Below are 14,055 nucleotides of genomic sequence, written 5' to 3' on the forward strand. Positions count from 1 at the left end.
CCTCTTCTTCTTCATCTGTAGGCTCAGCTGCATTGTCATCCATCTACATGTCCTCTTCTTCGTCATTGGCCTCAATCACTTGAGGTCCACCCACATTTGGATACCTTGGTATGGGGCGAGGAATAGGAAACAGACGGTTGTGCAGTTGATGGTGCTCAACCTGAAGCTCTTCAAGCTATTCTTGTAGTGCTTCTCCCTTTGAAAGGCGTTGTGGTTAGCCAACATCCAACCCCAACGTCTTTCTTCTGCTAACTCTAAAGCTGCATCTCTGTGATGGGTCACATGATCTAACTCTTGTGCAGCCTCATCTCTCTTAATAGTAAGGTTCATCAGCTGGTTATGAAGCTCGTCTCTCTCACGTGCGGTTTGACCCCACTGTTGTAGATGATAATTTGCAATATCGTGAATCTCCTCAACTTCTTGCTAAGCTCTCCCACATGCATTCGCCCTACGGCGATACTTGTGGGCATGCAACCGGAACTTGTGCTGGGCTGCCATTGCCTTGCCAGCTTCATCTAGCGCACTAGAAAGGGTGTTTTGCCTGACTCGACAAAGCTTCAAGACTACCATCACAGCACTCATTCCAGCAGTGTCGCTCTGCACATGTTCACCACGGCCTCAAACCAAGGCCTAGCCAACGTCCTGAGTCCACTTAGCCTCAGTAGGAGACACTCGAGGAATGGATGAAGCAGGTCCACCCACTAACTCATCCCCGAAGCTCTGTGCTATATCCATCAGCACATCAAGGGCAGCAACCTGAGCGGCTTCCCATGGGCTTTGCCCATTAGTCTCAATGCTCCACCCATGCCACAATAGTCTTGTGGGGTTTTGTGGCACGATAAAGGTCACGACGTACCATGGTACATCTCCCAATGGTACCGCCTGCCTCCACATGTAGCTGGGTGCCTCCTGGTACTCAACAAAACTGAGCATCCTCCAGAGCAAAGTGGGAGTACCGAACTGGTCCAAAAAGGTGCTGCTACTAGTAGGAAACACGGGCGCGGCCATCTGTATCAAAAGGGGTTGTAATTCATGTGAGAGGATTATTTTGCTGAGAGTTTGCACTTAATACTTGGGATAAGCAATTATAAGGGAGGGAATAATGCAATATAAATGACATGAGTGAATATGATGCATGCTCATTCCATACGTCCTCACAAACCTAAGAAAATTTAAGCTTTAGCGGAATATACGGTGGCATACATACGTTCTCTCAATTAGCGGTAACTAGTCGATCTACACGGTGCGTTGTCAGCATACCTATAGAAAACTTCATTATAGCTCAACCCAATAAGATATAATGCTAATTACACAAGTAGTACTATGATACTCTCCATATATACATCCCCAGATATATATACTTTGGTATCCAAACTACCCAACAAATGTACCCATAATTAAGTACCTTCATATATATACATGTATGCAACATGTAAATACTCCAGTAACCACAACTAGCTCTCCCCTAGACCGACGGTTGGACGGTTATGCTCTTGCAACTCACGCTTACCTTGGCGTAGCGGCAATTGATCCATACATTACCATTCAAACGAATGGCACCCATGCAATATCACACCGCATGGACGATGAAATAGAAGCAATCAATTTCCCTCAAGTTAGCAATTATATATAAGCCACCTAGAAGTCCTTAAGTGGGCTACAAGGGATGTGATCACCAGTACACCATAAAATTTTTGATTTTTGAACACTTATGTATAACTATGAGTTGGCAAACTATTCTCACAACAAAAGCTTTTGTTTTTAAATAGCCGTAAGACATGTTTAATGTTGAATCTAGCTCTGATGCCAGCTATCACAGAACCGACCAATTTAGAAGAGCACAAGTACAAAAACAATCGCCGAAACAATCAAATTCTCGAACTTGAGCCCATATAAACCCGGTAGTCAACTGAAATCTCGAAGGATTTCAAACCAACTTGCATACAACCAAGATCACAGTAATTCAACATAACATATCGTACATTACAACATTTTGTAGATGTTTGCAAATAGATTACATCATCATAGAGTCATCATTATTACAAAACAAGTCTTGTAAAGTACGCGGAAGCAAATAGTTTGACTTATACACCCGAGTTTAAATACAAATACTGGTTCGCTGATCACAACCTGGAAAAGCATTCAGATAAGAGAAACAGAGATCATGCCCATGATCTAGTCTTTATCACCCACCAGGTGAAGATAATACTTACAGAATCCCTGATATAGGAGGTCATCTACAATAAGAGGGAATAAACCCTGAGTACGAGAATGTACTCAGCTAGACTTACCCATCGAAAACCAAAACAAATGACACCAAGGATTATGCATAGCTTAATTTAGTGGATCTGGCTGACACTTTCTTTTTGTGGAAAAGCATAAGTAATAATGATCAACTCTTAACCTAAACTAGCAGTGACTTTTAGCCATTAACCTGTCATCTATATTAGCACTTGTACTAAGCAATCATTTTATTAGGGTGCAAACATTAATAACCATATCAGGTATACATTGTGGCAATCTTATCATCATCATCCATTTAACCATATCATTAAATTAATTGAATCTACGTTGCCGCTGCTTAGTCAAGTTCTCACTATCCGAGAGAGACGGCGATTCAAATCGATTCCTATCCAGCTGGAGGGTTATTCCTAAACACAAACCCTGCTTCCCCCGTCAGGGTCGCAAACGAGTCACCTTTGGTACGATTTAGGAGTCGCAAGTCTGAACAGATCGACATTCTTAGAGAACCACTCTGCCAAGGTTGTTTGGGACTCTAACCCGCCTTGGACATATGCCAATGGCTCTCCACACATCCTTACTACCTCTAGAATGCACGCCACTGCTCGCGTCCCCGACCAGAGTCGAGCTACTAGGCTTTGCGGTCGAAACGACTTATGCGGCGAGCTAAGTGTTAGGCTATGTTCAACATGACATAAGGACGTACGACGTATCAGTCTTTAAACGACTCAAACGGAGTCACTATGTCCAAACCTACACAAGACTTCGCCCGGTCTTAATTCATTATTAACATGGTTCTTTTCCACGATAGCAAATATAGACAACCGTGATCCACCTCATCCTAAAGCTCACAGGTGACAGAAAATCACCTGACTTCTACCGCACTAAGCATGGCTAAGCATTTAACCCGTTCCTGAACTTAAATAGGATTCCAGTGCGATATTTGGACAAGAAGGGATATAAAATCCAGCAATTGGTTTCAACCAATTCATATACTTAATGCATCATCAACAAATAAAAGATACTACTAGGCCAAATGCCCTCAAATTTTGACAGGACCTAGATACATAAATTATCCACAACTTTTGTATTCATCATATTGACAGCAAACCAAAATATCATGGGGAACTTTCTAAAGTCCCCAGATCTGTCCAGAGGAACTTAATGCAAACAAAATAATTATTAACTTATGATGTAACCACATAATTGGACAAAACTAACTCTACTCACTTATTACACATATCACAAGAACACAAGAAAGTAGGGTGTTCATCACTAAAACATTTCTTCTAATACATTTCTTAATTTATTTAATTAATTAGAGAAAATGGTAAACATATATGAAAACTACACCATTAAATCTACAAAAAAATACAGTAGATACTACATGATCTAAGTAGACTACCATAAAAATTTCACACCATTTGAGAAAGTATAACAGCCTACACAAAAATGATAAGTCATAATGGTTTAAAATGGCATAATTAGTAAACCTTAGTGAAAAGTGTCAAGCAATAGATTTCATATTTTTCCTAGCATCCTTAAGGTACTAGGATACTACCCACAAAGTTTCATGGTCATTGGATTCCTAGATAATTTACAAAAATTCACTCAAGTATCAATCAATGATAAAAGGAAAATCTATAACTCAAAAACCCTATATGCAATGACTCTCAAATTTTAACCAGAGCTTCTACTAAGCAAGACTAGCTTACCCACAAAACTTCATAATTTTTGGATCACAGAAACTCAAGATATAATTCAAACAATTTTGCATGCATTTGAAAACACATTTCAAGTTCCTATTTAATTCATCCAAAATCTCTACATCATGTGTTCATATCATATTTTTCTTAAATACTAGACTTCACTGTGAGTCTAACAAAATTTGAATCACACCATTTGGATCTACATATTTGGAGTTACAAAATTTACAAAATAGCATTCAAAACTGGAAATTTGAGCTATCCTTTTGAACAAACAGTCACTGACGCGTGGGACCCGGGTGTCAGCCGACCCCACTCGTCAGCGATACAGAACAGAGAAGCCGGTGTTCGATGGCACGGCGGTGGTCTTGCTTGCCGACGGCGAGGACTCCAACGACACCAAGGCCACCTACATGCTCTACATGATGAGAGGAACTGATTGGTGCAAGTGGCAAGACCTAAGACCTAGCGGAGGGGGCTTGTCGCTGGTGATGGCGGCACGGCAGAGCTCCGGCGCGAGCTGCCGGTGATGGCAAGGCATGGCTGCCTCAACCGAGCTCGGTATGAGCTTCAGGAGGTCACTACTGTGCTAACCAAGCAAAGAAAAGAGGACGGGAAAGCCTCGGTGGTAGTTGGCCGCGTAGAGCTCCAACTCCGGTGAGACCCCGTCATGGCGGGCGGTGGTGGAAACGGCCAATGCGCCCTTACCAAAGCTCAAACAGCTTAGCTAGGAGGTGGAGAAGGTAGAGGAGGACACGGCGGAGCTATTGACAAGCTGGCAGATGTGTTTTTGCAGCGGCGAGCGAGCTAGGCGATGGCACGGCTTGGTCGGCAATGGTGGAGCTGCTGCAACTCTGTTACTGTGCTTGGTGGAGGCGACTGGAACGCAAAATAGATAGGCGAACTGGTCGGGCAGGCGCGCGGGCGGGTTCATGTCGTAGCCGGCCATGCCAGGATGTCCACGGCATGTGGCAGCGCGGTCAGACGGCCGGTGACGGGTGGCACCATGCGGCGGTAGTTGTCTGAAAACAGTGAGGTACTGTAGCTTTGATTTAGTGAAAACGATCAGCCTGACAGTCAAGATTGACAGCGTTTGATCTCTTAAACCGTGATGAATTAGTGGAAACAATGTACATGAAAGTTGTAGAGCCAAGATAGGGCTCCATCAATGCTTGAGAAATCAATAGCTAATTCTCAATGGATCAAGAGTTGTATCAAGCCAAAGTCGAGTTCATGAAACTAAAACTGCAACAAACACTTAGAAATATTTTCAAGTGTTGAATCAGCTTTCAATTCTGACTTGTGGGCCATTTTTGAGCATGTTGTGCACATTTTCATAACCTGGCTCCTAAACAAAGTTTGTTCCTTATAAAATTTTCTACAACTTTGCTTTAGGTTGCTCAGACATGCAAACACTCTAAGCTACACTTTTTAAACAGTCAAACAAAAGGGTTTAGGGGTCAAAACAAGTCAAACCACTTTTTGAAATCCTATTTAGGCAACATGATCAATATGAACCATGTTTCAAATGACATTCTAGGTGTCACTAAGTTGTTTAAAAGAATTATTAGCCACACCACACATTGGTCATACAAGAATCAAGCACTGTATGTACTGAAACAATGAAAAACACATGAAATGTTACATTTGTTTCATAGTCATGTTTCACATGTTTCATGATCTTATTGCATGGAATTAACTAGCTTTGTTTCACTAAAGTGAGTTGCACATGTTGCACTTAAGTGTTGCACACTATTCATTTCATAAAGACAACACACATGAAATATAACAATACGTTGCAATGTTTCAAAATCATGTTTCATGTGACAAGCTTACGAATGAATGAATGATGCTCATGTTCATGAAATGCAAGTGCAAATGTGGAAGCCAAACACCTAGGGTGTTACAACGTGAATGCCTCGAGCCAAATCGAGATGCTCACATCATCATCAACAACCGACGTCAAGCCCAGCATGATGACGACGTCCATCGAGGGGCCGTAAGAGTAGGCAACATGGGCCCCAGTTGGACCATCGAGGGGAGCGGTGAAACGCACCCTAGGCATGGTCGCCGACCCAATGACCGTGATCCCAGCCCGGATGGCCTGGGCCCACGGGCTTTCGGTCGACGCATCCAGAGAGCGTCATTCCCATAGCGCTTCCGACCACCTACCAACATTAGAAAATATACCGGGGAGACGAATCCTGGCATATGGCTCAAAGACTTCCGGCTCGCCTACCGAGCCGGAGGAGTGTGTAACACCCTGGCCTAGGGCTTAATAGGATTTAATAGGATACTTATACCAACAAGTTGCAACTTCTTTTCTGGAAGCCCATCTCTTAAGAACTCCAAGGTTAAGCGTGCTTGGCCTAGAGCGATGGGTGACCGATCGGGAAGTTCTTCCTGAGGGCGCATGAGTGAGGACAAAGTGCGCAGAAAAGACTTGTGTTGGTCTGTAAGGGCAGTCTATGTCCTAGGAAAGCTACCAGATGTAAGCGGGCCTAGCCTCAAGGAGGCGGGACATTACAGATGGTATCAGAGTCGACCCTTGCAGTTTCACGGGTGCGTGTGTCAGTTGCATAGACATGGTGTGCATGGCTGGTGTGGACCTAGAGTGGTCACCCAGCATGGCACATGCGCTCGCACTGGACACATGGACGTGGCCAAGAGGGGACATTCCTGGCCTGGGGTTGACCGACGAGGACGTTGGTCTCCTAAGGTGGTGAGGATGTAACACCCCGGCCTACGGCTTAATAGGATTTAATAGGATACTCATACCAACAAGTTGTAACTTCTTTTCTAGAAGCCCATCTCTTAAGAACTCCAAGGTTAAGCATGCTTGGCCTGGAGCGATGGGTGACCGATCAAGAAGTTCTTCCTGGGGGCGCATGAGTGAGGACAAAGTGCGCAGAAAAGACTTATGTTGGTCTGTGAGGGCAGTCTATATCCTAAGAAAGCTACCAGATATAAGCGGGCCTAGCCTCAAGGAGGCGGGACGTTACAGAGTGGATGATGACCACTTTATCATTCAATACCTCCCCATCTACGTGGGGGAACATGTTCGAGCGTGGCTCGAATTCCTCCCGTATGATAGCATCTGTGACTGGGCGAACATTAAGAGGATCTTCGTCGGGAATTTCCAGGGGACGTATGTCCACCTGGGGAACTCTTGGGACCTCAAGAGTTGTCAGCAGGAGCCCAACGAGTCCCTATAGGACTATATCCATAGGTTCTCAAAGCGGTGCAACTCCTTTCCTGATGTCGTCAATGCGGACATCATCAGTGCGTTCCTTTTCGGGACAACCTACGAGTCCCTAATCCATGAGCTTGGCTGTCTAAAGCCCTAGACCACCCACGACCTGCTTGACGTCGCCATGAACCATGCCTTCGGTGAGGAGGTGGTTAGAGCAGTCTTTAACAGAGGCCGGGACAAGGGCAAGGCCAAACATGAGGGAGAATCCTCAAGATCGGAGACCTCGTGCTTTGAAGGACTCAATCAACCAAGGAGAAATACAAACTCTCTTCACCATGGGAAGGACCCTATACGGTCACCGAGGTGATCTGATTGGGCACCTACTGACTGAAGGACGACAATGACAACGTTCTCATTAATACTTGGAACATCGAACAAGTTACGTCGTTTCTTTCCCTAAAAATTTGGTCTGACCGCTTTCTTTCATTCAACATTTGCTCCTACAAAGCACCCCGGCCCAAACACTTTTGGCCCGGGTCACTTGGGGGCTCCATGGGGGTGTGATACCACCTTTCTTTTTTTACTATCATATGGTAAATACCTTTTTACCTGAACTAAAGGGTAGTCCGTTCCTTTAATTACCTTACGTAACTTTGCTTTAAACATTTCGACCGATTACACCCCACCATGACCTATGGTTACGAGCAGCTGAGCCTCGTGGGCCACGCCTAGGTTCTTAAGGTTGCAGCCTATGATTCAAATGGGCAGATGCGAAAAAGAATGAATAAAAAACAAAGTTATGCTAGGGTAAAAATAAAGAACAGATGGGACAAGCTTCTCCTTATGAAGTGATTCCATCATAAAACAAAGTCAATGCATTCATGGATACAAAAATGTTTACATAGGTGGCTTCCCCATGAACTTATCTCTTACATATATTGACTATTTTTTCTACTCTAAATACTACTCTGGCCGCTCGACGACATTGGCTACCAGCTCGACCAGTGAAGATAAGGGTTGCTCGATCTCCAATGGAACGACGTTCGGTTCGGTTAGAGGCAGGACGACGTTCGCTTCTGACCTAGCCTTGACTCCATCCACGAACTAGGGGACATCTTCTTGACGCACGCCTTCAGACACGCTCGCACGGTGAGCATCCATCACCCACTGCGTGGAGACTTGCTCGGCCACCATCTGTGCGCATGGAAACAAGCTCTCCCTGAGCGCATGGATGGCGTCCGTGCCCTAGCCGTCGGCATACCCACTATAGATGGTAGCAAAGTCCAAGTTTGGGTGGTGCATTAACACCAAAGTTAGCACCCTCGACGTCCCATAGAACATCTCATCGAAGATAAGCACCCAAACTTCATCCGGGACCTCCGCCAGTCAGATGGCGGGCGTGCTGGTGCTCGACGCCGACCCAAACATCTCTAAGACGACAACCTAGGTGACATTGCGGATCTAGTCGAGCTCCCCCTCAAGAGCATGTCGCTCTTCGAGGGACTTGGTCAGCGCCTCCATGCTCCGACCAATCGCTGCCTTGGCCATCTCCAGCTCTCGCTCCAGCGACCCAACCCTTTCGCTCAGTTATGGAAGAAGGATGACAAACCCTACAAAGCAAGAAGCAAGCATGCTAAGACAACTAGTAAAAGACCAAGGAGTCAAGGACAAACACATAAAACTTACCTCTGCAATGCAAGGCAGGTTGACTGTAACCGCTTGATGGATGACCTTGACCCGCTCCAAGGCCTCCTCAAGCCTCGCCCTAGTTTGGGTGAGATCGAACTCCATCATGAGTCGTCTTCCCCCAAGTATGTCCCAGAGCTGCACATCCTTCTCATCCCGAAGGATGAATTGCACCTTCCTCGGATCGCCGGGACAGGGCCACACCAGGTCATGGCTCGCCCCCTACCTACTAGAAGGCCTAGTCGACGACCAGACCATCACCAACTCCCATGACGACGGGACGGTCGACGGCTCGACCCTAGTGCCTGCCTCGCTAGGGCAGGGGATCTCCACCTCATTGACTCCATGGCCCGCTGGTGGATGCTCTATCTTCATCCTGGCTATGTCACCTCCCAATGCCTCCAGCTCTGACTAGGAGGGCGAGTCATGCGTCCCACCACCAGGCGAGGCAGGGAGCCTGGTCTCCTTCCTCTCTTCTACCGCTGCCGATGCAAGAGGGATTGTGAGGGTCACCTCTGACCCAGCCGCCGCCGTCACCACCAGGATTTCTGCCATCACCAGCACTACCGCACACCAAGCATAGGGAACAAGGCACAACTGCACGCAGACAACCCTTGCCGTCGTACTTCCAAAGTTTTTTGAGATTAAAGTTCTTGGGCCATATGACTTGGTGAAGATGCAGAGTAAACTGCTTCAAACCCGAAGGGCCATGGGCAGTATCATATTCCATATGGCAATAGCTTTCATAGGATGCATGATCGTTGACTCTTTGGTTGATGCGATCGCGTAGATCATGTTCTCCGAGGTAATGGCGGAGATCGTTATTGCCATCATGGCGCTCTCAGTTGCCACCCTAATTAACCCTGCGACCGTGGTTATCATGGCGATTATCATGGTTATGTCGGTGGTTGTCATCCTAGAAGTCACGACGGTTATCATCCCGATGGCGGTTGTCGTCCTGACCACCATCATGGCCACCATTTCCACCTTGACAATTGTCTGATGGGTCGTTGTTGCACGAGCCATGTTGGTTGGGTGGCTGTGAGCGACTTGAGTACTGGCGGCTGTGGCTTGATTTATAATTTCTGTGGTCTGGGCCATAGCAGCCGTCAGGTAAGCTTATATATCATCATGAACTGCCTGAGTTTTTGGGGTATTGGGTAGTCGTTGCATTATCGCCATAGCAACGGCTACGTTGGTGCTTGGAGTCCTGAAGACCTGCTTGTCCCCCACCCTGTCAAAGACATTGTTAAGATCGCGTGGCTGGACCCTTATGCGTCGGGCCTCCTCTTCTACCTCGGCTTTGATTTGTCGGCGATTAAACCGATCAATATTGCGTGCTTCGCGTGCCAGCCTTTCTTGTTCCGTCTCACCGACTGCCGGTGGTTTATCATTACTGACAACATTAATCAAGTCTCCTCGCCTTGGTGGGAAGGACGGGAATTGCGAGTATCCCGGGGCATGGTCTGGGATATCCAGATCGTATTCAACACCTTCGTCGTCATGATGCTGGAGCTCAGTGCCAACGGAGGCATTAGATGTGATGCCAGACGAAGAGCTTGAGCCACCCTCTTGAACTGTGTGGATCGATCCATCTTGATAATCCTCAATCCAAACCATGTTGATGAAGTTGCATGGCTTTGGCCAAGGTCGATGTATAAAACACAGATCTGAGCAGCGTTGTATATTGTACGCGTAGTTGGAGGCAGTGTTTCACAGGCCGTAGGGCTGGGCCTGGTAGTTCTCCGTCGAGGCTTCATATTCAGAGAGCCGGAGACCTGTCGCGGAGGCTGGCCGGCGACGAGCGGAGCGCCCTTCAGGAGTAGATGTGACCACGAGATCTGTACCGAGTCGTGTAGGATGACTGGCCTGAGCTAGTCGGGTAGATTTGTTGTGGGTTGCGGTTACCTACTCATTAGGTTGACTTTGAATTAAACTTACCAGAGCTAGGGTTTTAGCAAGTTTGGTGCTGACCCGATTGATGGAGTCGAGCAGGTCGGTGTTGTCGATCTACTTCCCTTTGTAGCGAGGAAGCGGACGACGGGTTATCGGCGTGGCTGAAGGCGATGCAGATGTGGTCGAAGCCAGATCCACCGTGGTCGGAGCCGTAGCCGATGTAGGTGAAGCAGTGGTCGACGTGGATTGAATCCGCGCCTCCTCCATGATCATGGCGATGAAGTCGTCGTAGCCAGTGGTCCAGGTGATCTGGCCGACGGTGAACGCGAGGCCGTTCGGCGTAGCCATGGAGCCGAAGATGATGACCATCTTATTCGCTTGGAGAGCAGTACGCACACCCCCTACCTGGCATGCCACTGTCAATGAAATATGGTTGGCAGTCTACCTAGGGGTATGCCCAAGGTAGTAGAATGTCGGCAGACAGATGCGCAAGCCACAAACAAGACGGTGATACAAGACAGACACGAGGTTTTATCCAGGTTCGGCCGCCGCGAAGGCGTAATACCTACGTCCTACATCTGATTGTATTGCTGTATGTCAATAAGAGATATTTTTTTAGAGGGGTCCTCTGCCCGCCTTATATAGTCCGAGGGGCAGGGTTACAGATCTAGAAACTAATCCTAGCCAGTTACAATTGCCATAGGTGGCCGGATAAGGATTCCTATTCTAACCGACCAGGATCTTGCTTGATCTCCAAATTTGCCTTGATTCCTTATGCGGGATTCCAAATAGGTTGGCTAGGCCGTGCGTCGTCTTCTAGTGGACCGGACCCCCTGATCTAGGTCAACCCAAGCCTAGTCGTAAGGGTATAGGGGTTAATACCCCTACAAGGAGAGACCAACAGGCTTCCTGAGTCGATCGAACGACTCAAGCGACTACCAAGAGATAGGTAAGGAGTAGAGGGACGCCCCATGTGGGCCACACCGACTCCATCACAAACGATGAACACGGATCACATTCAGACATCTCCGATAAAAGCTCCCCGAAACCCATCACTCGAGTCATCAGGGTAACTTTAACAAACCCTCTTACTTCATTTTTCTGATGCATGATCATTCATCCATTCTCATACACGCATTCACGCATTCATTCATACAATCATTCATTCATCCCATACACCCAAAGCATCGCATATGCAGCTAATGCATCACAACACTCCGTGTTGTATCACGAAGTGGTAGTTGCCTCATTCAACAAAAGTAACGACCGACCAAGGTTTGAAGGCTAGCCCGTGAAGGGCTCGAGGCCACCTCAAGTCAAACAGAAACAGGGGAAAAACATAGATGAGCCCCAGCGGCCCTCGCCCAATCTGCTCAGAAGCAGATAGGGTCATCTCAACCTTCTCGTTCGATCCTAACATTGAGTCATGCCCGCAGAATCTCCATCGAGGGAAGGCCAGCGGGCCACCTGAGTCGGTCTCCAAAATGACCCGGGCATCTACCGGGACACGGGTTAAGGAGTAGTGGAATGCCACATGAGGGCTATGCTGACCCCGTCATGAACGATGGACCCGGATTCCACTCGAACGTACCCGTTAGCGAGCTCACCGAGCGTGCCGCTCGAGCCATCGAGGCAAACGATGTTAGCTTAGCCCCTCCAGTTGCGGAAACCACGGACATGGGGTAACGCACGAAACTAGACCCACCCCTACCAAGCCCAATGGGGCTTAGGGGCACAGGTCGCCCGACACCGACTCAGGAAATCAACCACAAATATTTACATGTTGGTCACTTTCGCACCGACACTAGTCTTGTTGCCCATGCCGTCAGGTACAAGATGGTTTGTCGGTGCCCACAACACTATTGATGGCTGGATGCATGTGGTTGGTTCTACTGTGTTCTTTTGGTATGGCAAATGTCGGCGCCTACCATACTGTAGGTCAAATGTTGGTGCCCACACACTGTTTTGTGTTCTGATATGTCTAGAAGGTTGCAGGGCACCCTTTTGACATGATCTGATAGTACTGTCCCGTAGGTGTGTAGGGTACGATCCTCGATATTGCGGTTGACTTGAGAGCCCTACCTTACTCGCTCCGCCTGATTCTTTGGGTTCTTACAGAGCAGGCGTCCCCGTTCAGTCGTTTCCCAGTCAACTCCGACCGTGCCGGTCAGAGAAGAGCTGTAAGCAGGGGTTCGGTGTACTCCCGGTCGGAGAAGCGAATCAGAGTCAGAAGCGAGCGTCATCCTTCTTTGGCCAGGCCTTCTGGTCGGAGAGGCGGGCCAGAGTCGGAAGCGAGCGTCGTCCCTCCTTGGCTAGGCCTTCCGGAGAGGCGGGTCGGAGTCGGAAGCGAGCGTTGTTCTCTCCTTGGCTAGGCCTTCCGGAGAGGCGGTCCGGAGTCGAAAGCGAGCGTCGTCCTCTTCTTGGCCAGGCCTTTCGGTCGGAGACTGGATCGCCCTTTCTGGCCTAGTGTTAGGTATTTTGAGCCGGCCTAGGAGTTGCGCGTCGTTCACAACGTCGTTTGCTGGGCCGAGCTTTTGCTGGGAAGCAGATCCATTAGGGACCCTGGGTTTATGAACCTGACAACTAGGTAGCACGCACACTCTCTTTCTCTCACACACTCTCTCTTGTAAAGCCGTCCCCTTCATCTATAAAAGGGGATGCTCTCTCTCCAAAAGGACGGCCCGAACAACCTAAGACGATTCCAACGGACAACAGACGGATCACTCCGATTCTCTCTGCTTGGCTCTAGAACTCTAAAGCCAAATAAAGCATACGTTCGAACACTTAGCGCACGTCGGAGCTCCCTTCACTCTTGGTCCTTCGATCCGAAGTCCGACCGGACCTCCGATACCCACCATCTTACCCCCTCTCGTTTGTAATCCCACAACAAACTTTGAGCACCTGACTCAGGAATAAAGTCACCGATCGACTTAAACTGGACATGGGGCACGTTGCCTGAACCAGTATAAACGCTGTGCTATTGAGTGTTAGGCCACGTCCGATCACAACGTACGGTAAAACTATAAATATTTACGTGTTGATCACTTTTCACACCGACACGAAGGTTGTTGGGTGTTGTGGTGGTGTTGCGAGGTGCTCTTTGATACCAGGTCGCGCATAACTGCATAAGTAGACACCTCGAAGTTGCATGCTGGTCGTATTATGTTCTAGCGGATATCTTTATCGAACCATCCATCAGCAGCATGGTTCTAACTGACTATAACTGACTTATTTAACAGATTAACAGAACAATTGAGTGACCATACGACGTTTTGGCAATGTACACGTCAGTTTCGGCAATACACAACACATAGCCTTTTCAAATTAATACTT

The sequence above is a fragment of the Miscanthus floridulus genome, chromosome 7 (assembly GCF_019320115.1).
Source record: "Miscanthus floridulus cultivar M001 chromosome 7, ASM1932011v1, whole genome shotgun sequence".
Classification (NCBI taxonomy): domain Eukaryota; kingdom Viridiplantae; phylum Streptophyta; class Magnoliopsida; order Poales; family Poaceae; genus Miscanthus; species Miscanthus floridulus.